This window comes from Accipiter gentilis, chromosome 9 (genome assembly GCF_929443795.1).
Source record: "Accipiter gentilis chromosome 9, bAccGen1.1, whole genome shotgun sequence".
Lineage (NCBI taxonomy): Eukaryota > Metazoa > Chordata > Aves > Accipitriformes > Accipitridae > Astur > Astur gentilis.
The window spans coordinates 36,580,784-36,606,886 of record NC_064888.1 but is presented as its reverse complement, the minus strand read 5'-3'; the positions used below and the strand labels follow the sequence as shown (position 1 = coordinate 36,606,886).

The window sequence follows — 26,103 nt, the reverse complement described above, 5'->3', positions numbered from 1 at the left end:
CAGGGTGGCTGCAGACACCTCCAGCCCTTGCGGGGCTTCGGGGGGTCCGGGCCGGCCGGTGCGGGGAGCTCAGTCCCTGCTGCGGGGCTGGGGGCTGCGTGGCCCAGCCGTGATTTATCGCACGTGTGGAGGTGGGGGGAAGATCCCCTCGGCTGGGTGCTGAGGGCTCTCCGGGCCAGGGGCTGATCCTGCCGCTCCGCAGCGCCGTCCCCTGCCGCTCCCCAGCACCCTCAGCCCTGCTCCTTATATAGAAATACCACCACCACTTTCTTTTCTGGCCGAGCCCGTTTGCGAATACCTTCAGCCAGAGTCTTTGCCCCCACCCCCCGGTAGTCTCCCTCCATCCGAGGAGGCCATTTTGCAGAATTGCGCCTTCTTCCTCCCTCGTCCCGCTGGCTCTCCCCCACCCCTTCCCCCAGCAGTACGATTCGCACCCCCTCCAGCCTCAGCATCCCCCAGGACCGGCCGCTGCTCCCCCATGCAGCCGCCCCCCGAGCCAGGGAGCGGGGCCGGGGTCCCTCACGGCGGTGGGGCTCGGCCCCATGGGCCGCAGGTCGCGCTCCGCTCTACCGAGAGGCACAGGGACCTCCGGCCCGACACGTAAAAACATGCTTTAAAACCAGCGGTACAGGCACTTTGCACTGGAGCCGCCTGGTTTGGAAGTCAAGTGTGTGGGTTTGGGGGGGGCGAGAGACTTGTTTTGGCGTGTAAATATTTCTGCTCTCCATAAACTGGCAGAGTGGACTAAAATGAACGCATGCGGTTCAGCATCTGTTTAGCTAGCTGCATCTCACAGAGGAATATTGGCTTTTCACCTCCAGGTCCTAAATGGGAAATAAAAAGAGGTTGGTGTCCTCTATTCTGTTTGCAATTGCCTATCCCAGGATTAAAGAGATCTCCATTTTACTGGCTGTCTTTCATTTAACTGTTTGGAGACCAGAGATGGAAAATATTTGCCGAGAAGAAAAGAATAGCTGCATGGGATCATTTGCAATTCAGTGTGAAAATATTCTACCAAACCCATTTCTATTCCAGTGGAGTTGAAAAAATAGCACATAGCCGTCAACAGCCCATTCCGCTCTGCTGGACAGCACGGAAAGTTTTAGGCAACTAAATTCCTAATGGGAGACAGCAGCAAACAGCGCAATCATGTCTTTGACTAAACTATGCGGCAGCTTTAATTGCTAGAAATGTTAGTAATGGCTAAAATATTACGGTTTTGGTAAATGGGAGACTTCCCATGGATGGCGAACGGTATAGCCTATATGGACAGAAACCAACGGCAGCGTTAGCTTCAAGTGGCACACTTGGAAGCGCGGAGGAATGAGCACTTGGAAGGCAGTCAGGATAAAAGCAGAGCCGTCCAGCGCCGCACGCAGGGCGTGCGCTCGAGACAAGCACATCCAGAAACAACTGCTTTTCAAACTGACGCTGACAAAGAACTGAGCATCCTTTAGGTTTAAATACCTTTTCATTGTCTCTGCTGCCATGGATGGAAACAGGAGTGGAGCTGGCCACTCCGGAATCGCCCCCAGAGCCTTGCTTTCCTTCTTGTGGAGAGCTCTGCTCCCAAGGCTGGGAGCAAACCCCCAAGTTCCCGGGCCTGCTCTTAGCCCGGGTCTGCCGGGATGCCGCAGTTGGACAGTGCCCACTTGTGGCTGACCTTGTTTGAAGCAGAAGATGCAAAAAGTCCCTGCATGGGGCGGGGCAGCCAGAAGACTCTTGGAAAATGCAGTGCTTGACTTGTCCAGAGCCGATTCTTGCTTGCTTTGGACACCCCAAAATGGACAGGGAGGGAGGACGAAGGGGGTTACAGGCATCTGCGTATCCATTCCGCGTTAGGGCTGCATGCGAACTTCCAGGACCCCGGAGGAACCCCAGCTCTCACGAATCCCATCACTGCACTGTTCACTGGAGCCATGTACAGTTCAATGGAACTTTGATGCTCTGGCATTTAAAAGCCTTCCTGGAGGAGCGTTTGGTTGTGGATTTTTCATTTGCCTTGCAATAACATTTAATGGACCCTGTCAAGGATTAGGGCTCAATTATGCCAGGCTCCTCCTAAGTGCGCAGATGGTAATCCCTGGCGCAGGGGTCTAAGAAAGAGGGCAAAGTAAGTCTCTGTGTCTCAAACAAAGCAAGAAGAGAAAGTATCAAAACTACAGTAAGCAATAGGTGAGAAACAGTGAAGCTGAGGACAAAAGGACACTCCTAACTCCAGCGTACTGATTATGAACTGTTCTCTGCTCTGGCTAAAGTCTGCGGTAAAAGGTCTTTTGATACTCAGAGTACAAGATAAAACCTTATCGCGTGATGATTTAATGATCACAGTTAGCTCTCAAATAGTATTTCTCATCTTGGTTTTTTCTACAGTCTTAAACAAGTACATCATCATGCAGCAGTATACATTATTTGGTATAGAGACAGAACCATCGAGAAAGCCAAAAAGCAAATCACAGGACGTGCAGTCACAGTGAAGGTGTCTCGCGTACACAATTTAGGAATTACATTGCGACACTCTCTGAGCTGCTGTGTCACTATGAGCAATGCTTCATTAATACTTCCTATAGAAAATCTCCTTTCATGCTTAGAACAATTAAATAGTTAGCAAGTCATCAGAAAATGGCCATGTGAGCTCAGAGGAGGGATCTTACTACCAAATTCCCTTTCTGTCAATGACACTATATAGCCTGTATCTGTGGTCAAAATGAAGGAAGAAAACTGAAGCCTCAGAGGGAATCAATCACATCAGATTTATTTAGTTTTGTATTTTTTTTCCTGTTTTTTCCAACTGTTTCAACAGACACCGATTCCTCATCTGTTATCCTTAGATTGGAGAGTCTCAGACAAGGGGTAAGGAACTATAGCTCCAGCCACAGCTTCCTACTTCTCCTTAATCAAAACCTGCCAGTAGCCAGGGAAGCTCGCTGAAATGAATGGGAAAGGTAAAGTGCTTGCAGATCCATACCCGCTCAAACCTAGCCTTCCTCTTCAGCCTTCCTCTTCAGCCTGGAGACTGCACCTTAACCAAAGATGAAATCCACCTTCAGCTCCGAGCACGTTTCTTGCTGTCAGACATGTTCTGGAGAAGATGCAGACTGTCATTGTTGCTGAGCAAACTATTGCCTTAAGGCTGTCTGTCGGGCAACTTTTCTGAGCCATAAACATGTTCTGCAATTTAGATCAGAAACATTAACAACTACCAAACAAAGCCATACAACACACGCAGGCAGCCAACGTAGAATAAATAACCGGTCAGGCCTCTGCTATGCAAATACTTTCAGTTAGGTAAAGCAGTTCTACATTACCTTCAAAAAGTTCATTAAAAGGTTCCCCGGAGCTGTGTTTTCTACCCACAGCAGTCAGTTTTCAGGTCACTCGCCATGCAACCTGCCAGAGATCATTGGGCGCCAGCTGTATTATTTGGCATTACTGTTCGCATTAGTGTTGCGCCAGGCAAGCAGACTCCGCGGCAAGAGACAGAAACACAGAACAAAAGGATGGTCCCTGCCCCAGAGCACTTCCAGTCTTAATCTAAGATGCAAAAAAGAGAGCGGGGAAAAAAAAAAAGGGAAAAGAAAACAGCAGGTGGAGACAGGGAAGAGAAAAGAAAGGATGAGACAGGACTGATTAGGGTGATACTGAGCGGCCTCAACACAACAGCTGCTATCTGGCATCAAATTCTTTGCATAAGTGATGGCTGGATGGGGCCTATAGGGAACTTGCCAGCACATTTTACCACATGAGCCATACGTTCTGTGTCACAACTGCCAAAAGCGCTTTGGGGTTGTAAGGATGGTTTGTGGTTGTGGCTTGGCAAAAGGTATAAGGAGGCAAGAGTGTGTGTCTTTCAACTGTACTGATATGCCAAGAATACAGAAAAAAAAAATTAGCGAGGCTCTCAAGCCCAGTCCCTGTGACACTCTCGTGAAAACAAATGTTTATTTATAACAAGAGAGCAAATTTGTGAATCACAAAACCTAACTGGCAGCCTCAAGTGATTTGGAAGGATCGGTTTGAAAGTCTTTACCCCCCTCCCCAATCTATCAAACTGCAACCGCAGGCGAAGTCACCTCGCCTTGATTAGCAGCCCACGCAGCGCTCTGCAAGCCTGGTTTTTGAAGGGAGGCTGGGAGCAGCTTTTGGGAGCTCCTGATTCCTGCAAGGAACTGCCAGATGTTCACAGGAGGTTGTCACACGGTCAGTAGGAGCTGAACTGCCCCAGGTTTTTGGGTTTTTTCTTGCATGTATCTGGCACAATACGCACCTCAGTTTGGAAACCTTGACCCATATTAGGTTACGCTTCTAGTTAAAAAATCGTTCATGTCAGTTTGAAAACCACATCCTTCAAAACATAATGTACTTTAACATTCTTTCGCTCCCCCCCGCCCCATGGCCTCTAATTTAGTAGGGTTTTAAGAGCATCATGTGCTTGAACTCTGAGCTGCTCCCAGGCATCTAAAAAAGTAATTGGAGTATTTAGGCTTTAAATGGATTCTCTTTTCAATCTAAATGGTATCACACATCAGAGATGTCAGTATGAGTGGTTGAAGAGAGATTAGAAATTCTCCTAAACAGTCTGGTAATTAAATCATCTGTACATCCACATATTTGGTTGAAGAAGCTCTGACTGCCGTAGGCCCCATCTCCTCGGTGCTCCCACCACCTCAGAGCATGTAGTATGAAAACCCCATCCTGCCTGAAGACATTGGGTGGCAGTCCCGCTATGGGCTGTTCATTTGGGATTTCTCAGGACCTCTCCCTGAAGGAATACTGCTTTCCCAGGGGAGACTCCTGAGCCCAGACCCAGGGAGTTATTTTGGTGCCCGACTCTAGCCAGCAGTTGATGCAATTAGACACTAAAAAACCCTTCAGGATTTATGCCTTCATCTTTTTGTTCCTTGCATACAGTATCTAGTGCCTATCAACCATTGCAAATAGGAATAATGGCTAAATTCTGCTCCAAGTTCAGACGCGAGAGCAGTTGTTATAATTAAGCCAGACTAGTTACTTATCTCTTTAGTTTCTTTTTTTCTAAGCTAGCAAGCTTTTATCTTCTCTGAAAAGAGGCCTAAACAACAGCAGGAATGGCCCTGCCTCACGTGGGGTAACGGCTGGAACCGCTGCACAAAGTGGCTGAGGATGCCCTTGCGCTCTGCCCCCAGGCGTCCCGCTGCCACTGGGCAGGTCACCGCTGGAAGGACATTACAGTCAGCATCAGACTGCTCAGTGTCACAGTGGTGTCCTGCACATACACTCTCTGGAGAGTCTAACCTGTCAATATTTACATAGCAAAGATATTAGAAAGAAAATCAATCCTTCGTCCTTCTGCTTGCCTAATTCTAGACCCACATATTGATCTTAAAAGAGTGCATACCTAAAGCGGACTTTGTTGATTATGAGTGGCCCAGATGATCACACTTTAATGTTCTTAAGTATCAGCTTTGTTTTCTTTCTTTACTTTGTTTACAGAGGGGCTGCTGCACGGATGTTCTCACTTTCTGTTAGTGTAACTAAATTTGGAAAGCTGTGTGCAGGCCCATTCCTGAGACAGAAACAGAGACAGGCTCTTGTCCTACTCCTTTCCTTCCAAAATATATAAAAAAAATATGAAGAGGTCAACAACTTAGAAGGCAATGCAGAAGTTTTCCTATACTATCATTGTAGTCAGTAACGTGGAAATGGCAACAGCAGCTCTCTTGCTAACTGCACCCTTCTTATTACAGTAATTGGTCCAGTAACTCAGAAATACAGCATCTCAAATACACGCGCCCAGCTATACCAAGAGATAATAAGATTTTAAAGTCATCGTCACTGAATCTAATCATACCAACTAACCCTTAGCAAACATTTTGTCTTAAAAACCTGACAGGATTCCTCTACTTTGTCATTATGCTTGTGTGGTCCCCCTCCCGAGCATGCCAGAATGAAATGTTAATCCTAAACAATGACATCTCCTGGGTGGATTTTACAGTCTGCAAGATCAGTTTCTTTATTGCTGGGAAGGAGTTTGGTGACTCACACCAGCCAGGTAACTGAAGGTAACTATGCAATATAGAGAGTGACTCCAGCAGGGTCCCCACGGGCATTTGTTCCACACCCTCTGCCACGAGTCACGCAGCAGCCATGTGCTGCTGACCAGATTTCAGATATTTCATATAAGATACTGAGCCTCACAGTTAGCACGTCTTAGCCACCTGGGCTTGGGACATGCACAACATCAGGGGAGAAAATCCCTGCACCTTAAGTGCAATGTAAAAATTGGATTAATGTTTTTTAAACACTCCCCTCCCTTGTCCTGAGCTAACAGCACCGATGCCCAAAGGCTGCGAGAGCCAAGTGGAGGGGCATGATGAACCGTCTCTCTTTCAGGCGTCTGCAGACTCTACCTTTGCTCTTTTATTTGGGCTTTCTGAAAATGCTCTTCAATGAACTGAATTGCTTTCAGTTGTAAATCTAAGATGGAAAAATGCAATATTAGGCATATCTGGCTTGGCATCCCTCAAGCAATATCCATATGCACATTCCTCCCCTTTGCCAATCTCTGTTTGCTCATGATTCTGCTGGATTTTAAGCAAAGGACCTTGCATATGGTAGCAGCACTCCACTGGTCACAATTCAAGGCAGCTGCAGATTTCTAAACGAAATACAATATGGAAGTCCTTAAAACAAACAGAGACGCTTGGACTTTTAAGTACAGGAGTGTTCGAGATCCTCTAAATATACACAACAGCTCATTCTTTGTGCTTCTGAAGCTCGCTGGAGGAAGCAGGGCTTGTCATTTAGCAGAGTAATTATAATGATTCATTATTATGATTATTAATTATAATCATATAATCACAGTAATGATTAATAATTATAGTCATTACTATTTATATTAGAAGAGATCCTAGAGGCCCCAGTCAGAATAGTGGTCCCCACTGTGCTTCCCATGGTAAGGAGAGATGACTAGGGGCACCGTAATGACCCTGGGACCGTGGTCGAGGACCCGGATCCTTCAGATCTGAGCGCCGCGTTGGCTGAATGCATTATCCGTACGGCGGTGGAGCACCACGCCGGGTGTGAATGGAGATGTGCAGTCCCGTCAGGCACCGCGTGTCAAAAGGCAGACGATAGCCCAGGGAATGGCAATGGGACAATGACAGGGGAAACACAAAGTGACGGTTACAGCTCAGAGAAGGGACCTGCGGCTGCAACGTTTGCAAAAATAGTGTCTGCCCGTGTGCGTCTCCTGGTCCTCCGCTTCGTGACAACCTCGTGCTTGGGCGAGATGGGGTACTGTGACAAGCGCTGCCTAACTGCAGCGGTTTCCAACTCGTCAGACTATTCTCGCCCAGTCAGCTCGGGCAGATGTACTTCTCTAGGTGTTTTCCTGCCTTGGCTCGTGAGGGACTTACCCCCTTCTCCCCTCTCTTCTCCAGCGCTGCCTCCCCATCATCTACATGATTTAAACTTGGGACTCTGAGATGCAAAAATACCACCTGTGCTTGTGTAGGTGTCCATTATATCATATTATACCATAACTTCTGCCGAGCAGGGGACAACAGTCTATCTTGTCTGCCTAGGCACTGCCTGCAGTAATTGCTGAGCCCGTGACCCTCTGCAGCACACTTTGTTCACTCCCGGAGTTTGCTCTCTGCAGCAGTTTAACACGGTGCATGCTAATGCAATAGTCTAATATTGCATGCTCAGAAGCCTCCTGAAGCCGAGGTACTACCACAATTACCGGGCCTAAGTGTAAAGATAAGTGTGCGTGAGCTTTTGCAAGATTAAGCCCTTGGCCTTTTGTTCTGCCTATACGTAAATTGCTGCTTTCTTGCCGCCTCCTCGTACGTGTCTGGCTTTGAAGATGCAAAAGGTAGGGAGTTCTGCATCCAGTGCTGTAATTTCTGTGTTCTTCTCCAGTTTGCTCCTAAACTGAAATCTCTCTGTTCTTCTAGTCTTGTCCCAAGTTGCTTGGTTAACCAGTCAAAGCTATCAGGATTATTCTATTTAGAGACTACAGGACAGATTCAGCTATGAGTTGTGAGGCAGTCTAACTTAATTAACTTAAAAGGTGTCTATACTAGCTCAAGTAGGAACAAAGTCCTTCGGTAAGATGGGTGAAAATCCATTACTTCAAAAACTGGGGAATATAAAAAATGGTGATGCTTTATACATCTCCCCCCAATTCTCCCAGGCAGGGGGAAGCACAGGTGAGAATAGGCTTACCTTGTTATTATCAAACTCTGAAAAGTCAATTGCACAGGCAGATCTGCTGCAAACTTCATTAGGAGAATTAAGGAAAGTATATTTGGCATGTGCTCCATGACACGATGCCGAAGAGAAAAACAGGAGCAGCCCTGGAGGCGTGCTGGTTCTTTCAGCAAGGCAAGAAAAGGGACCGGCTGGTGCTCAGGTACAGCTCTCCCTGTTTCTGCAGGACAGTGGTGCTGCTTAATTGCACAATGCGATGCGGTTCTTCAGGGCGTTATTTTGTTATTAGAAAGCTTTACATCCCTGGGTATTCTAAATAAAAACTTCCATGGAAAGAAAGTCTGAGGCTGGAAAATGGAGTTTGGAAATGACAAAGTCAAAGCTTTCTTACGATCCTGTCCCTGATTACGTGATCACATATGTATGTTGAACAGGGAGCAAGGCGGAGCTGGATACTCCAAGCGAGTGAGTTATGATGGAGCCTCGTCTGATTCACTACAAAGGTTGGATGGTATGCACTCTATGAGACATGTGGCCACACAGCAAACAATGAGCATAAAAATAAAAATTGAACAGCTGCCTCATTTGCTAAGCACGTCCATCTTGTACATTGAGCAAGCCTGGGTTCCTGCAGGGGGAAAAAAAAAAAAAAGCGTCTGATCATATTAGCTATATATATACACACTGTATGCGGATGTATCAATATCGGATGCTTTATTAGGCTGGGATATGTCCTGGACTCCAGACAGATATAAGAATAAAAGACATCTTAGAGAATATTGCATTTTTGGCAACATGTGTTGGCTCAAAGGAATTGTAAAGGAAGTAAATTAAATACTACTAAGAATGTATATATTTATAGCACTTTTCATACAAGGATCCCAAAACACCTCTCAAAAAATTAAGCTTCACAACTTCGCTGTGATCTAAGTAACAAGCATCGTTTTTTTCTAACGTGCGAAGTGAATCAGAAAAAGACGAGCTAGTTTAACCAGACCATCAAGAGCAAGAATGTCCGAATTTTAGGCTCACATTTTAACTCTTAGACAAACTGTCTTCTGTGAAAATATCCAGGGAAGCTATTGATTTTCATGCTTCCCTGCCCTTCTCCAGCAATCCAGCACAGTGCTCAGGCATATGGTTAACTTAAGGCCATTGATTGTTGGCCTGTGTTTCTGAAAAACCTTTTGGCGTGAAGTACGTACAGTTTTGAGCAAAAAAGTAGGTTTATAAGAGCATTGGTCATTTTACCAACTGTGCCTAGAATTTCCTGGACGTTATGAATGTTCAGCTGAATCCCCAGTGTCAGATTGCATTAAAAGAGTGTCCTCAAAAAGGAACATTCCAAATTTCCATGATCTTTGCCAGTTTCCAATGATTTGACGTTTATTTGAGCTATTGTGCAAAGTTTTCTGTTGAGTCAGATCATTCAGGACTAGCTGCTGGGACCACAGAGCGTCAGCAGAACATAATTCATCTGCGGCTAATGGCAGCACAGTTTATCGCATAGGTAATGCTTCTTCACGCCGAGATACGCCACTAGGAAATTTGGTGGGGTTTCTTTTTGTCCATTAAAACAGGAATTAAGGTTGCTTGTTGGATCTCTTTAGGAGGAGAAATTTCTGGAGCATCTTTCTGGGGTGAGAAGAGGGAGGGAGAAGTAATATATTGATTTTAAAGAATGCCTCCAGCACCCTGTTTTCTGTATCGTCCGTGCTGCCTTAGGTCTTTGTTGGCTTTTTGGCTGATTCGGCTTTATCTTTCTGCTTCCTACATGTACACACACACCTGCTTGACCTCTGCCTTTTCAGTCTATTCCTAGGGGAATTCCCTCAGCCCGCACAAAGTGCTCATACCAAGCTCTTTGCCTTCATAATAGAGGAAATACCCACCAAGATTACGCCTCGCTTTTGTGGTATGAACTACAGTTGAATAAAACTTCCCCGGCTGCACAGTGAGACCAGGTCTTTGAGCCCACATATGCTTTATGTGAAAACAGCTCGCCCATAAAGGTAAAGCAAGATTTATTTTTTTTTTTTTTTTTTTTTTTTTGTGAACTGTTCTCAAAAGTAAGTACGCACGGAGCTCTAATTAGCTTTTACCTCTGTAGATGGGACATCTTGGCTTCAAGATAGAGCTCGCGTTGACTTAATTGCTTAGATCTTAAGCTATGCAAGGCAAAGACCCTCTGTGCTTGTGTAGTACCTAGCAGCGCTGGAACCAGACTGAAGTTCCTCAGCAAGACCTCAATGCAAATAATGAATGCAGCTACATAAGAGGACATTGAGTGACTCATTCTAAACCACAAGATCTTTGGACTGCAAATAAAGAAAGATATGTGGGATATAATCTGCTGTTGAGTTTTAACACAATTCCTGCTAATTCTGAGCTCGACACAGCCAGAACAATAGCAGGCTATAGATTTTGTTTCCGTCCCTGACATTTACTAAGCACTGCAAGACTAAAACATTTTGAAGGTTATATCCAATGTCCTGCAGAACGAATGACAAATGTCAACTCTTACACTCTTGCAAGATCTGAGCAGGAATAAGACAACTCTATAGACTGAGGCAAGTTTATTATTACAAATACCTTATTAAATCTAAATGGTAATGGCATTCCAATTAGCTCATTGTTAGGAATCTTTCATGTTTGACTTTCATTTAGACTGATTACGGGAATAATGCAGACCCTGTATAAGTAATTGGCACAAAATAAAAGCGTTTGAGCTGCAAAAACCCTCCTAGAGGCTGCGCTCTTTAAAAAGAAAAAATAAATAAAAGCTTCCTATCTTTCCCAGCTCATGAGCTCTCTCTGTTCACCATAATAATGAGACAACCCATTGAGTCTCCTGTGGGCCTGGTGGTATCGGAGCTCCCTTTTTACCTACCCCTCTCTTCTCCGGAGCTGTAGGGGGGCTCCTTCTCTTTTACTCTCCACCATCCTATTCTCTGCTCCCTTCGTCGCAAGCCTCGGCACCGTTTTATTGATCCTGCTCAACTGCGGATTCTTTCACACCCAGATCACAGGCTAGCCTCCGTCTCTCCCACACCCTCCTCCTCCTCCTCCTCCCAGCCCTGCCGGTCTCTCCAGACACGCAGCCGGGAACATGCCTTTCTATGTCCTGGCTCCCAGCTCCTTGCAGAGAAAAGGTGTTTTCTCTCGCGGCAGAGCCTCCACGAGCCTGACAGAGACTATCGGTGACTCCTCACAGCGGGATCCTGCTTGCCTCCTTCAGAGGGGAGGGTATGGGAAAGGGCTTCTTCAAGAATTTGCTGCAACCCGGGACAGAGATTTTCCTTTCTTCCCCTGGTAGAAGGAGGTCCAGAGAAAGAGGACCCACTGCGGGGTCCCTCTTGCCACGGGGAGGGCTGGAGCACAGCCCTTGGAGAGCTCAGCCAGGCTGGTGGGTCCTGGTTTCCCCCCATGGGTTCAGTTCCACTTGGGCAAGGGTGCACCAAGCCTGGAGGACCTGGCTCACCACTGGGTGCGGGCTGAGGAGGAAACATCCTGTCGTGAAAGACACTGGTCTCGGGGAAAGACGTCCAAAACCATTGCCTGGAGCCCCAGCTCGTTAGGTTAGGAGAAGGAGCAGCACGAGATATTTGGAGAGAAGAGAGAAGGCCACAAGCATTCATCCCTGCCAGACCTCCCTTCCTCCTTCTCTGACTAATCTGGTGCCAGCCCTGTCCTCTTTCTGGGCACGGAGGCTACAGTAAAATGCGCAACGTAGGAAAGGTTTCCTGCTTTTCGCTCTGGGTCTGCACCTCGGTCGCACCCTGCTCTGCGCCGGGGCTGGACGCAAGCCTACAACTTCTGCCCCTTCCCACCCCGCCACGGGTGGGAAGGAAACCCGGCAGGTGGGCTGCGGGGACCCGAGACATACTCCAGCCGCTTCCCCGCCACCGGGATCAAGCTGGGAGCAGCGCTCTGGATCACAGCTTGCTGGCAGTGTAGACACAGCATGTGTTAGCCGTATGACGGCGCGCCAGGAAAGGTCTCTCTGGTGTGGGAAAGGGAAGGGCCAGCAGTTCCTACTTAGGAACTATTTGGCTTCTGGAGGGTGAGCTAGGAGCTACGTGTAAGCAGCAGCAGCAGCAGCAGCAGCAGGGCTTTGGGAAAAGCTATGGAAGTAGATGGTAACAGCAGGCAGCTGTAGGATAGCAGGCAACCGAAAGCCGGGCCCAAACTGCCTGAAAGTTTGGCCGGGATCTGTCCCGGTGCTCTTAGAGGAGAACGGCGGTGCCCGCGGCACAAAGGTGCTGGGCGGTGGACCAGAAAGGTTGTGAAATCCCCATCCTTGGAGGTTCTCAAGACTCAGAGGAGCAAAGCCCTGAGCAACCTGGTCTGAATTCAGCGTTGACCCTACTTTGAGCAGGAGCTTAGGCTGGAGATCTCCAGAGGTGCCTTTGGACAGTAATTGCATGACTGAATATGGGTTGGGAACGGCTACTTTGCTCTCTCCATTTGGTGAAAGCACCTTTTATTTCTGACAGCGTCGAACGAAGAATTTCTTCCATTACTGGAACTGCACATTGTTGGGAGAAACCTGCCCGTGCTGGAGGGTATTGTCCCTGGGGTGCCGGTGGGTCCGTGCTCACCAGACAACCAGCCCGCAAACCTGTAGATCAGCTTGGTAGTCCTTTGCATTTGGTCTCCTACAGTGCCTCTGTAGGTTTGGGGACCATCAGCCTGCTGGTGGCATACCTTCCTTCCTTCCTCTTGCCTGTTAAGGACCGGTTGGTGACTCTCCTGATGAAATTAGGGAAAGATTTCCACGGCTGTCCGTAGGTGGGTCAGGACTTTCAAGTCTCTCTGGGCAGTGGTGCTTAGTGGACTCTTCATACTGGCTGGACCATGATCTGGTACAAAAATCAGTAGTGTGTTATAACGTTTGATCTACCCTAACCTGGTACCACAGTCTTGCTAGGAATTAGTTGCCTTTTAAAAAAACAATGCAAATAATGAAGTAACTGGCTCAAAAAGCTGCGACAGGTGAAATGATGACAAGTTACGGGCACATGCCTAACTAAAGCACATAACTAAGCAAGCGCTTAATTACTTTTCTGTCCTGAATGTGGGTACTTTCCCGAACTGAAACTGAAAATTGCTCCATAGCTGAAACATGTAAACAGACCTGTACAAGAGAGCCCGTTTTGTGCGAATGAGAAATATTCCCATGGATGGCTAAGTTTTAAATTAACTCTGATTTTTATGGGACTCTTTGAACCAGAAACCACGACAGAACTTTTAATACTAAGCTGGCAGTAATTTAGGCATTGCTGTATTGTCAGGCACATTTATCCTGCCTTTGTATTTGTAACTGGTTTATATTTACTTGTCACATTAAAATAACCAAGAATTCACTTTTGTGTGTTAGAGCCATTCTGATTCTGATGAGGTATGTATGGGTAAGAGCTTTGTTACCTGTCTGCAGTAATAAAGATGAAAAATCTACTGACATCCCAAACAAGCTGTAAACTAGGTCATTTAACAAGGTTAATTTTAATGCTTGAAACCGCTATGTTGTCATTGTAAATTAGGAACTTCAGGTGAAACCTTGGATGCGTCGAAGTCATCTGTGACAATGGATCCGGAGGCGGTGACTGGCTTAATAGCTACAAAATTCTACTGAATAACCCTACTTACACTTCTGTCTATAAGGTTAACCAGAAAGGAAATTATGCAGAGTACATATTCTCTGTTTAAAACCCATAAGCCTTACAAATTATATTTACATTTAATTAAAAAGTAGACACATTAGCCATTTTTTTCTGCACTTTTGTTCAGATTCTGCACTGGTTCAGAATTCCTTTGCAAGATGTTTAATGATAATCTTTTTATAAATAATAAGATAGTTAGACAGAGTTGCCTTTAACCCCAAGTCTTGATTTGTAAGTTTAATAAGTTTCCAAACATATTATTAAGGATTGTGGACAAAAAAAAAAAAAAAGGTAAAAAAAAAAAGGTGAAAGAACAAAGAATCGAGGTGCATTAATAATACTCAGGAGTGATATTGTTCCACCCTCAGAGCTGGAAGAATTCCCTTTGTAGCCCTTGAAAAATACCCATCTTATCTGTTTCAGGATTAAATCATCTCCTTATCTCAGCTGTATATCCATACTGTACTCTTTATCACAGAATACATGCTCAGTCAACATCCTAAACGTTACGGCCAGAATGATTAGTGATTTTGGTGTCTGGATTTTGACAGGAGGCTCCTCAGAGAGCGCCAAATTTGGGTTGTGATTTCTTTGTTTATTCTAGGCCTTCTGCTAAGAAGCGTATTGAATTGTGGGGGAAAAAAATAACGGGATGCTGCTGAACATTAGGTTCTCAAAGCTGACATGAGTTTCAAGCTACCAAGACAACTCTGTCCTCTGCAGACACCAGTATCGACCCCTGGTCTCTGAGGGAGCTCTAGGAAAAGACACATGAAACAAATCCCGAGGAGACCTTTTAGATTAGGAACAAAACCTTGGTCACGGGTAAAAGCAGACCACCGGGACAACGCTGTCCCTAAGCCCTGCATTGCTAAATTAGCACCCTCTGAACCAAATGAAGCCCTTCTGGGATCAAGGCGACAAAGCGTGGAGGACATGAACGTATTGCTCATAACAAGCAAGTTCAAATGAGAAAGATGAGATAATCAGGCCAGGGGGAGGTGAAAGAGGGAGTTCTGGTATTATAGTTATTTGGAAATCCAGCGGAGGGAGGATCCCTATGGCTGAAAAACATTTCCACACCTAGAATTTGTGGAGGATGAGGTTTTGGTGGTGACTAGTTCTTTGATGTCTTTTCCTTTCCCCGCCTTTATCTAAGCTTCACTTGAGCCTCAACCAGCAGCTTGCTCCCAGGTGAGGTTAATTCCTAGATGCTGTGAGGAGCTATCAGCTGACTTCTTAAAACACTGTTTAATTAGCAATGATATTACATTTTCAGAATGGAAGCATGTACACAAAGGGCTGGAGTTATGAATTACAGTAACAGAGGATAATCTACAGAGACACAACAACAAGATCTATTAATGCAGTGCCCAGACATGCCCATGTGTTGTGCTTACAGCTGTCCAAGTGATGAGTGTGTATGTGGGATATTTGACTAAAGGCTCCCATAGCAGAAAACAAAATAAAGCAAATAGAAGAAGGGAGAGAGAGGTGAAGAGAAAGGAAAATACTAAGACTTAATTCCCCAAGCCACTCCTTCACCTGCAAATTCAGACATCAACAGCACTGGGCAAAAATTAGACAGGAGGTTTCCCTGGGTGTGCTGTGATGCAATAGCACAAAGAAATACACATCATAGTTGTCTTACAGGTCAGGAGCCTGTACTGGTACCATGTACATACTTAACAATATGTAGTTCCCAAATGAAAGCAATTTACCAAAAAGTCAAATTTAATTCCTTTTTTTTTTTTTTTTTGTAGCTCCAGTGCTGCTTTGGAAAAGCCTGCTTAGCTGAGCGCTATGAAAAGTATTGTTTTCTCCTGCACCAACGGACCCCCTTTTTAAATATCAGGTTTAGAGAAACACGTCCAGTACAATCCCAGTTCCCTATCCCCCAACGTCCACTTGACAAAACCAGACCAATTCAGACTAAAGAGCCAGTGAGAAAAACAAAACAAACCTGAGCAGCCTGTGTATGAAAAACAGAGCTGAATGGTTTGAGAAGCTTCAGGCCTGACATTGAAGTTCCTCTGTGGCAAAAGGAGCTGAAGGGCATGATGGGATCATCAGATATTTATTTGCCTAAATTACAGCAAGGCCAGAGATTTGTGAAGATTTGACCGTTAAGTCAAATAAGGATATTTGGATAAGTTAGCATGGCTCCGGTTGTTAGTCAACTAGGCACAAATTAAGCTACTAATAACTGGGAAAACCAACATATGTGACAAGCAGTATTTTAACAAAATAGACCTTCAACAATAAAGCATCCTGATGAGTATTTCCCAGGTTTCTGCCCTTTTCTCGGAAGAGCAAACATTGCATTATCACATTTTAGAAACCCTTACTGCTTTGTTCCCAAAATGCCCTGAAAAAATTCACACGTTTTCCTCTCTTCTCATTTACAGCTTGAAGGTCCATCTATGTTTTCCACAGCAAGTTATGAAACTGGCACCGTCCTTATCCTCTTTCCATCTGGAAAGGGTGGTTTCGTCCAAGATCTTCAAAGGGGAGTGAGCCACTCGAGTACCTTTAGGGATCCAGTCCAACCGACTCATGAAGAGCGCAGCAGAGGAAGAGGCGGCACATGCTAGATACGGGTGATGGAGAACTTCCCATGGGATGGTCCCAGGGTTGATGTTAGTGGTGACAAAAACGCAATTGGATCGGTCACAACTTGCAAGGAAGATCCAGATCCTCAGAGGTACCTAACCCTATTGGGCCCAGATCCTTGGAGCAGTACAGGTATATAATGCCCATTGATCGCAGAGGGGCTAAGCAGCTTAACACCCTTCCCTATGGATTTGAGAACTGAGCAGAGATCTCAGACTCCGACCTCTATAAAGCAAAATGGGTGACTTTAGGATAGCCCAGAAGAGAAGAACAAGGAATGGTATGGGGTCATCAAGTACAAATAACCAAGCAGAGCACCAGTCTTCTAAGGTGCTGCGGTACGGCTCGCTGAAGTCAATGAAAAGATCCTTCACAATTTCGGTAGATCAGCCCCGGTGCTTTACTCTTCAGCTGAGCGGGTTGGAACACTGCCTGTCTCCTGCCTCTTCCCAGGGTGAGTGAAAAGCAGTCCAGAGACGTTAAGGCAAATGAATCCTTTGATTTAAACAAGGTTTGGCCAGGGCCCAGGCTGGCCCAAAGCGAGCCTCTGGTTATATCAACAGTTGTAAGTAACTTAGCCTGTGTCAAAGTGCAAACGACATCGCCGTCTGCTATGTGCAAACCCTGCAACAGTAAAGATGTCATTAGATACTCCACATCTGAGGCAGACCACTCTTGCCAAGCCCAGGCCCCGTAGAATTTGGCATCGCTCATAAAGATTAATCTATTAATATTTATTATCGTTACTATTTAATATTATTCTCCAAATTGCAAGCAGGGGAGTTGAGGTTGTGGGTAACCTGCAGGCCAATTAAATTTCAGGAGGAGGAAACTTCTGGACTTCTGGAGGTATTTCTCTTTGCTTTGCAGAGAGTATTCCTGTCTGGCTGAGCGATATGTGGAGCTAGGGTGACAGCCTGTGGCAAAACAGAAGAATTTCAGTGTCTTAATCCTTTTGATTTCCACTTGCTTTTGATCTTTTCTCCACTCCCTGCTTGGCAGGCCAGACAAAGGTGGTAACGTTGTGGCTGCTCCCATCACCCCCGGTTTGAAGGATGGGAATTGCCATCCTTTCTCCCTCTTCTTTCTCCCTACTCTTCTCCGTTGGTGTTTTCAGGTGCTGCATTGACTAACAGCCCATTTGACAGAAGGGTGTCGTTCCTGGCTGTGCGACCTGAAGGAAATAATCTTGTGTGCATCTTCGCAAGTGTCGCTCCAGTGGGCTGGCTGGCTGGCTCCTTTTGACTCCAAAAGAGAGGAGGAATGGAGCAGCCCGAATCTCAGTTCTGCAGTTTTTCATGTTTTGCGTCTGGCCTGTTCTTCCTTCCGTGACATGGGCCCTGTTAGAGGCGTCTCCTGTTGAGGTCTTCTAGTTGGCCGGGCAAACCCCAGCTATCTCAATAGCAAGGCAGCAGCCTCTGCACTTCTAATAAGACTTTAGGCATTTTTCATTCCCCAAATGTTTATTCTGGGTCAGAGCTTTCTTCTGCTGGTGCTTCTTTCTCTTTAGCAGCAGAGTTAAAGAAAAAATAAATCTATATTCTTGCTATACTCTGCCCGAATTAATCAAATAAATTTTCTTTAAAGCAACACTAAATGAGTCACAGATGGTATAGCCCTTTTACAGGTTGCAGAAATCACCCATTACAGTTCTTTTAATTTATCAGTGAGGGAAAATAAGATGGCCTCTTGCTCCCTTCGCAATAATAATCAGAAACAGTCTATTTGGAGTTTAATTTACCCCAAATATGTATTGATAGTTGCAGTGAGGAATATGTGACCTCTTTGGGAGTCACCAGTGGATGGAAGGTGGATAGCTTTTATAAAACCACCTTTAATAAAAAAGAGTGTTATATTGAGTATGTTTGGTGGTGTATTTAAGCATATGGTTTCCATATCAGGAGCTAAGATGGCAAACACATGCTTTACCTTCTGACAAACCTTTCTTATACTCATCACTCCTTGCAAAAAGAAAGCTGCCAGGGCTTTATTTTATTTTATTTTTTTTTTATTTTACAACTCTGATTATATGGAAGAGCCGAAGATATTTCACAAGGAATGTAAACCTTGCGTCTCCTTTGCTTTTTGTTGGGTTTTTTTTGGTTTGTTTTTTTTTTTTTTGCCGGCTCGTACAAAGACACGAAGAGATGAAACTCGGCCCCCGGCTTAGCCTGGCTCTCCCGGTTCCCCCCCAGCCCACTCCGGGTGGGATCCCTGGGAAGGGACCCCCCCCCCCCCCCACCGGCTCCTTTCCCCTCCACCTCCTTTGCAAAAAAACCCCCATCCCCCGGGAAAAGCATCCCTAGGCGGCCCTGGTTTTTCCCAGGATGTTTTTTCGGGGAGGTGACGGTGGTGGGGTGGCTTTGCCTTGGAGTCCCAGCGCTGCCCCCCATCCTGCCGGGGGCTGCCGAAACCCTCCGGAGAGGGGCTGCCTCGCTCCGTCAGTGATAAATCTAGCGGTCCCCTCACTTTTTCGTCACTTGCCTAATCCTGTGCCCTTCTTTTCATGTGCGGTAATTGCTAACATCTGCTCCCGGAGCCCGAGCCGTGCGGAGTTTGCGAAGGCAGAACAATGGCAACAGCTGTTTCATTTCGCCCCGGGCCAGCGCTTCCTGTTCAGTCTGCATCTGCCCTTCTGGGTCCAATTTATGTTCCTGGGTTGGGGTGGTTTTTTTTTTTTTGGTGGTTTTTTTTTTTTTTTTTTTTCCTCCCTGTGACCCCCGCTATACGTCGGGATTCGGAGGAGCGCGCGCTTCAGCCCTGGGCTGCGCAGAGGGGACGGGGGGTTAAGGGGAGGAGGGGGATGGCTTACCTCTCTTCAAGCAAAAATAATAACAAACGTCAGGGAAAAAAATAAACCCGAACACCCCGACGTAATAGGAATGAGCAGCGAGGCCGGGTGGCGGTGCGAGGCTGGTGGCCCCCACGCTCATACATCCCCGTGGGGAGTGCGGTGGCCAAGGTCTGGCTTGGGCTGGCCGGTCAACGGGGACCGACTCCGGCTCCGCAGCCCTCCGAGAGCACAGCCCGCAGTGGTGGGGGCCTTTAGGGCTGCTTTTAAACCCCCCCAGCCTGACCCCCAGACTCGTCATCCTTCGATTTCCCTGTCCCAAAACGAGAGTCGCCTGGGTGAGGGGAGGCAAATGAGCTCAGCCCTTCCAGAGGAGAAGGAAAACTGGTTTCAGGCTGGATCCCACAAGTGTTTGGGGCCAGGACTGGGCCTTGTTAGGCTGTGGGCTCGTTTAAAGCTCTGGAGCTGACCAGGTTGTTTCTTTCGAGTCAGGTTCATACTCAAAGTCTGCAGGATCAGCCCTTCATACGTCACATTTTAACATGAATTCTTCCTTCCTCCCCTCTATTTTTTTTCCCCTGAGAAAGTGGCTGCATTCTTTCCTGAGTTAATTGTATCTTTCTGGGTTGGATAAGGCATATCTCATTAGAGGGGGAGAGAGATTTGATGTGAACTTCAAGCTGCCTTCTCCACGCTACAGAAAAGAGATCCCTAATCAGCACAGTATATATTTTGTATAATTGCTCTTTGACATTCCCCCTTTCCTTGCTAATTAAAGTGAAAGAAAACGGTGGTGAAACGTTCCAGTGTGTTTTTCTAGGACAAGAAAAACTAAACCCCTCTTTTGTTTATAAATATAGGATATTTTAACAGTCCAGAGGATCAGCTGTTTTCACAGGCACGCTGCTGAAATTTATTATTATTTTTCTTTCGAGCCAGGCATTGAGCACATCTGCAGTTAGAGATCAGCTTCGCAGCGGTGCAAACGGCCCCAGCTTGGTGGAGGTTACCCCGTCCCCCCCAGCGCGTCCCGGGGTTGTGAGAGGCGATGCTGCGTGCCTGCTGGGAAGCACGAAAAAGGCCATCTCCTCCTGCACTGTGTGAAAGCCTCAAAGCAAGATAGTTTAGAGTAAAATACTCAGTTTCGCGTAGCGAAATATTTTTGTTTTTCTTTCAAGAGTGAAAATTAAAGCGATAAAAAGTGAGTAAAGCGTAAACGGTAGCATGGATCTATAGCTACCGCGGATTATTTCTAGTGTCCTTGAGACTGTACGATGATTTTTCCCAGTTTTGCTCTAGCAGAAAGGGGGCGTTCCCTCCTCCCTTCAGGTTTGGGTTTTAAAGGCTGAACGGTTCATCCACACACCACACCTACCCTTCCTGAGATCCAGGGACGGAGGTGGCCTGGCTCCTCTTCTCCCACCGCCTGACTCGCCTGCCCCACGTGAGCTCTTGCAGCCCACCAGGAGCTCCTCCACCTCCGGAGCAGCCCCTCTCCCGGGAAGCAGCAGTCGGGCTGTCCTGGAAATCCCGGCACCATGGTGGGACCTGGAGCAGCTACAGACCTTGTCCAGCTTCTGCCCCCCCATTCCTGAAATGGGAAAGAAAAATGAGTCTCTAAAGGATCGACAGGGTGGGGAAGCCTCCTCTACAAGGTCTTTCCCAGCATGTCCTGTGCCATTTTGTCTTCCTCTAGGTTTTCCATAGGGAAGGTGGGCCTGATCCGTCCTGCAGTGGACTGAGTGGCTCCTTGGGGTGCTCACTGCCATCCAAAGGAAAACCGCAATCTTGCTGGCTCCAGATTTTATCCCAGGTCTCCTGGGATGGATACTAGATTATTTTATAAAGCTCCGAGAGTTAAGGGGTGGGAGAGAATGGCAACATTACCCTCCTTTTTTTGTGTGTTTTGGAAATTCTGAGCTTTTGGAAACTGCACTAATGGCCACAGTAGCAGGAAAAAGAGAGAAAATACTTGCAGATGCAAATAAGGCCAAAACCAGAACAACAACAAAAAAGGAGAAAGTCTTGCATGTATGATTTCTTTTAAAATCTCATGATTATTTAAGCCAGACTTCTTATTTTAATAGGCAGTTCTTGATTTCTAGAGCTAAAATCACCACAGCTGTTACAATGGTGGCATTGACTACTCTTCCCTACCCTTGGCATATGAAGTTTGTGGTAATATTTTATCTGGGTAGAAAGATGTCTGAAGGATTTTAAGAGCAATTGCTCCACAAGAACGGCTTGGACATATTTGCAAAGCGCCATACACCTCAAGAAAGGCAGTACCTGCTTATCACTAGCAGTTAAGGATAGCTTGTTGAAAGGCTGCCAGCAATTTCTTCTTAGGGGAGATAGCATTATATACATTTAGTGAGTGTATATGTATGGTGTGCGTGCATATATATTTTTTTTTCTAATGTATTTCTTGCTGATTCCTGGTATTTATTTGGGGAAGGCTAAATGGCACTGAACAGCTACTGCTATGTCGACTCTCATTTGTTTTTGTGAAATGCTCGCACTAGTTGGGACACGATCACGCCCTTTGCTGCTGGGGACAAGAAACCTCGTAAGTCCTACCAAAGCCACATGCGAGAGGGAATGGGACAAGGAAGATACTGCTCTGCCTTGTCCTGTTCAGCCCCACTGCATCTGTGCCTCAGGTCTTGGTACTTTGGGCATCCAGAGGGTGGTTCTGGGTGATACTGGGTGATACTGGTCACCGCTCACCTGTTTCCCAAATCCACTTAGGATGGCCTGCCCGTACGACGTTCATGTCCTCCTCATGAGGGAAGAACACTCTGTTCTTGCAATGTGAGCATCTTGTGTTTTTCACTTAATAATAACTGTCTGCAAGTTTTTATGATTTCTTCTCAAGTTGGTACTAAAAATAGCTCTTTCTTTCCCTTCCCTCAAGCCCCTTTTTAGAGCGATATTTTTATTTTTCACCCTGAAGCTAGTCTTGCATGAAGGGGCAGGAAGAAATGTGGTCACCTCTGTGTCCTACCCTCATTCCCCCACTTGCTGACTGTAGGGCTGATTTTGTCTCTGGTGCAGTTTTGTTTCTGCTGGATGATACATTAAGGCCATTTGGGTCCCTGAAGGTCACCTAAGCCCAAGAGTGCTGCAGCCCTGACCTCAGGGGCAGCCCTGCGTCGCCTGGGACACATCTCTGTCCATCACGCACTCCCTGTTAGGGATCAGGGCACGAATTCCTCTTGAACGAGAGAAAATCCTGAAGGTCCAGGTCCTGCCCTTTGCCACAAGGCTGCCACCTCCCTCTTCCCTCCAAATGAGTGGGGTATCTGGAATACCAGCTACCGTATTTGCTTTTTCTTCCTATAAGCATGTTCTTGCCAGGGGCGATGCTCCAGGACATCAGTACTCGTTCTCATCATGATGCTAATATTGGCATCTTTTTGACCCAAGTGGGTTTTACTTTAAAAGTCTTCCATCACACAAAAACCAGCGATGAAGATAAGGTGGTTTAGCAAAGGGAAATGCATTGTATTACATGTTTCATGTGGCCCTGATTTGAGAGGTACCTAGGGTATTAGTTCATGTTGATAAATTTACAGGCCACACAGAGGTCTGCAGCGCAAGCCTCCCTCCTGCCCTGTTGATGATGTCCACCCTGGGCTGGAGGATCACCCTCCCTCCAGCACACCCAGTTGGGTGCATTGGTCCCAGCAGCCCAGCCCTGAGCTGCTATGCCATGCCACCTTGTTCGATCACACCTTTGTTGTGATGACATCAGATCGCATCATTACCCTCTGGGAAAGACCCAGAAGGGCGTTCTAAGCTGCTGATCACACAAGGGAGCCAGAGTAACGAGTTGCTGACAGATTTATAGGTTTTAGTCCAATTAAAATGCTGTTTATTGCCTTTAGAAGGTCCCTGTTTGTTTCTAATTTTAGAAGTAATTTTGGGAAGTGACTAGCTTGGCAGTGAATGGTGAGCATGGGACCTGAAATTTTCCACTAGCGCTATTGTTACTATTAATTAATAAGTATTATTAATAAGTAGTTGGCCGCGGACCTCATCCTGCCACAGCAGGGCAGGAATTCAGGACACCACCCAAACACCACCAACAAAATGGCTTTGCTGTGAAAGGGCTCAGCTTTGCTCCTCTCACTCCAAATTACATCTGCTTTGACCAGGACTGGATTTGTCTCCGTTTTTTCCAGACACAGCCTATTGTTTTCCACCATTCTTGCTGCTCTTCTCAGCTTTACCATCAACACGGCAGTAGCCATCACTCAGCGAATACCCTGTGGCAGTCAGCGATAAAAATAACCAAATGCTTATAGGTATACGTACCTATATATTTATATTACATAGGAAGGAGGCGAGTGCCTGCGGGTGACCTCCAAGGGAGCTCTCAAAGGCGATGCACCCACTCAGGAGCAGCTAACGCTGATTTGGTAAGTGCAGTTGGCGTTTGAACCTGTTGCTCTTTGTTGCCCTCACACAGCTTCTCTTCTGATTGCTCAAATTTATGCTTTTAATTTATTCACGTTAAAGAGGGGGAGAAGTTTTGAGGACAAAAAAAGTGCAGTGGTGTAAATGATCGTGTCTATCTCTGGCTAGCAGTGATGGGAACCTTGCATGAATAAGAAGTGCAGAAATAACAAATCTTGTTTGAGAGATGAAACTAGAGCTGGAATTGAGACTTGTAAGTTCTGTTCATCAGTTGGTGCAGTTTTGTTGTGTGGCTGTGGGAAAGCCACTTGGATGTCAGCTTTCTCACTATCTACAAAACCTGGAGTATGAAGTTATTGTAAAACTTGGCTATTTATTTGTGATGTACTTTGAGAGCCTCTGGTGAAAAGTACTGGGTAGCTGCACGATTCCCTGTGGTTTGTAAAATCTACATCGATTACAGTTTACCAAAGGCAGTGATAGTAAGTTTTAACCAGGGAGAGACCCAACCAAAACACAGGATCCTCATGTTTCCAGATCCTGGAGAGGTCCATGTGCTGAACTCAGACCCAAAGCTGGCGTCTTGGCAGAAGACAGAAGGAAGACCACGAGCCTTCACGTGAGCCTTGAAGTCTCGAGGAGGAGGCGGGGAGGGCTCGACCCCATCTCCTGCCTGGTCGTTCTTAATCTCCTGCAGGAATGTGACATTCCACAAAAGCTCTTCTCGGGGCAACGGTGGAGGCCACTGCCGAACCCCAGTGAGCTGTACCTCTCCTTCCTCTACCCTGAATCGTCCACAATAATCCTTTAGCTGGGGGCTGAAGGCATAGAAAAAAGAAAAGATAAAAGGGAGCTTGAATCAATGCTGACTTCTGTGGTAGCTAATGCTTTAAAAATGCTTAAAGATCACTTCGATTGCACACTGTTTGGGCCATGCGCCATCCTTTCATTACTTATCCGTGTACAGGAGAGCTCACTAACATTCTGTTGAAAATATATTTTTCTTTTGGCCAAATCCAGATTTTTTTTTAGCAGAAAACAAAAAAATATTTTAGCTGAAATTAATTTTTTTTCCCAAAGTGATCCCCATCCCCCCCAAGTAGAGGAAAGCAGGTATTTTTTTAGAACCTTTTGAGTTCAATAAAAAATACGTTTCTACTGAAATATATTTCAAGGCAATTTTTTGCCTATGGCTAATTTTTTGGCTATGTCTAACATATAGTAGCTGCTTAGGAATCTGTCTGCTGTAAACAGGATTATTACTAAAAAATAGAAGAGTGTGAGGATGCCAGAAGGGGAAAATCTCACCATTTTCTTTTATCCTAGGCAGATCACTTCAATGGGCTAACAGCCAAGAAGGTTAAAATATTAATGGATCCTGCACAGACCACACCAGATGGAAAAGATCTGAGTTGGGCAAAAACTCTTTGTTGAAATTTGTACTTTTGAGTGAAATCTTTTCAGAAGGGTGGAGCATCAGGCAAAGGAGCATCTCACCCTCAGGACACATTTTTGTGATACTTCAAAGGAAAAGCTGTGAATTCTTGCTTGCGGTTTCATTGACGTATATTCCTTCCAGAACTCTGAAAAACTTCTCTCTCCAATGAGGTTTGGTCCTGTGGGTCAGTGGATCCTCCTGGCAAGCCGGTGAAATGTCTTCTGGGCTACCAAGGGAAATACCTTCAGGTGGGCACTTGCACGGAGGCGTCTGCCTCTGCCCTCCCTCCAGGCTATGGGCTGATTATGGCCAAGGTCTTTAGGGACCTAGCATGGGTTGTCACTTCTAGATGGCCAGGAGGAAGGGGAAGGCAGCAGTGATGAAGTAATAGCTGTTATGGCAGAATGAGGACCGCTCCAGTGACATGGTAACACCACGCAGCAGTCCTGGCACGTGAGCCTTGGTAAACTTAGGGGTTTTATAGCTTTATGGATGCTGACGGTCAATCTTAGGAATCCCTTAACATTATCAAGCCAACTGTATTACTTGATGGAATGATTATTTTTGTATTAACCTTATGAATATTAACACTCATAAACTTCTTCCTAAGTAACTGTTAATATATGATATTAGGAAAATAATAAAAATGTTGAAGGAGGTTTCAAGCCAGCATGTGGGCTCTGCTACTGACTTATTCTGTACTCTTGGATGAATCTTTTACTTTCAAGTACCTCTTACTTCCCTCTGATGAGTTATTGCTTGTACAGCCCTGCAAAAAAGTTAAGAAGATGATCCATGAGGGCAGGATTCCTTGGGATTTCAGTGCAAGAGTCCTGTAGGCATTTGACTGGAGTGCAACGAAGAAAATGTTCCTGTGCATCAAGAGGAATAACACATGGGCACGCAGCAATTCACAGTCCAAAAGGAAGAGGGCAGTTAGGTTCGGTGGGTAACGGGAGCGTATTTTCAGATCAGCTGAC

General features: G+C 46.1%; 1 long non-coding RNA gene across 1 annotated transcript in view; it reads left to right on the top strand.

The window, feature by feature from the left end:
- The window catches only part of LOC126043099 (uncharacterized), a 32,677-nt gene extending 6,885 nt beyond the window's left edge, over nt 1-25,792 (top strand). Inside the window, exons 2-4 of the long non-coding RNA XR_007507338.1 lie at nt 16,268-16,926; nt 23,605-23,687; nt 25,012-25,792. This is a non-coding gene — a long non-coding RNA (uncharacterized LOC126043099). The remainder of the gene's footprint in view (nt 1-16,267; nt 16,927-23,604; nt 23,688-25,011) is intronic.
- The last annotated feature ends 311 nt before the right edge of the window (nt 25,793-26,103 follow it).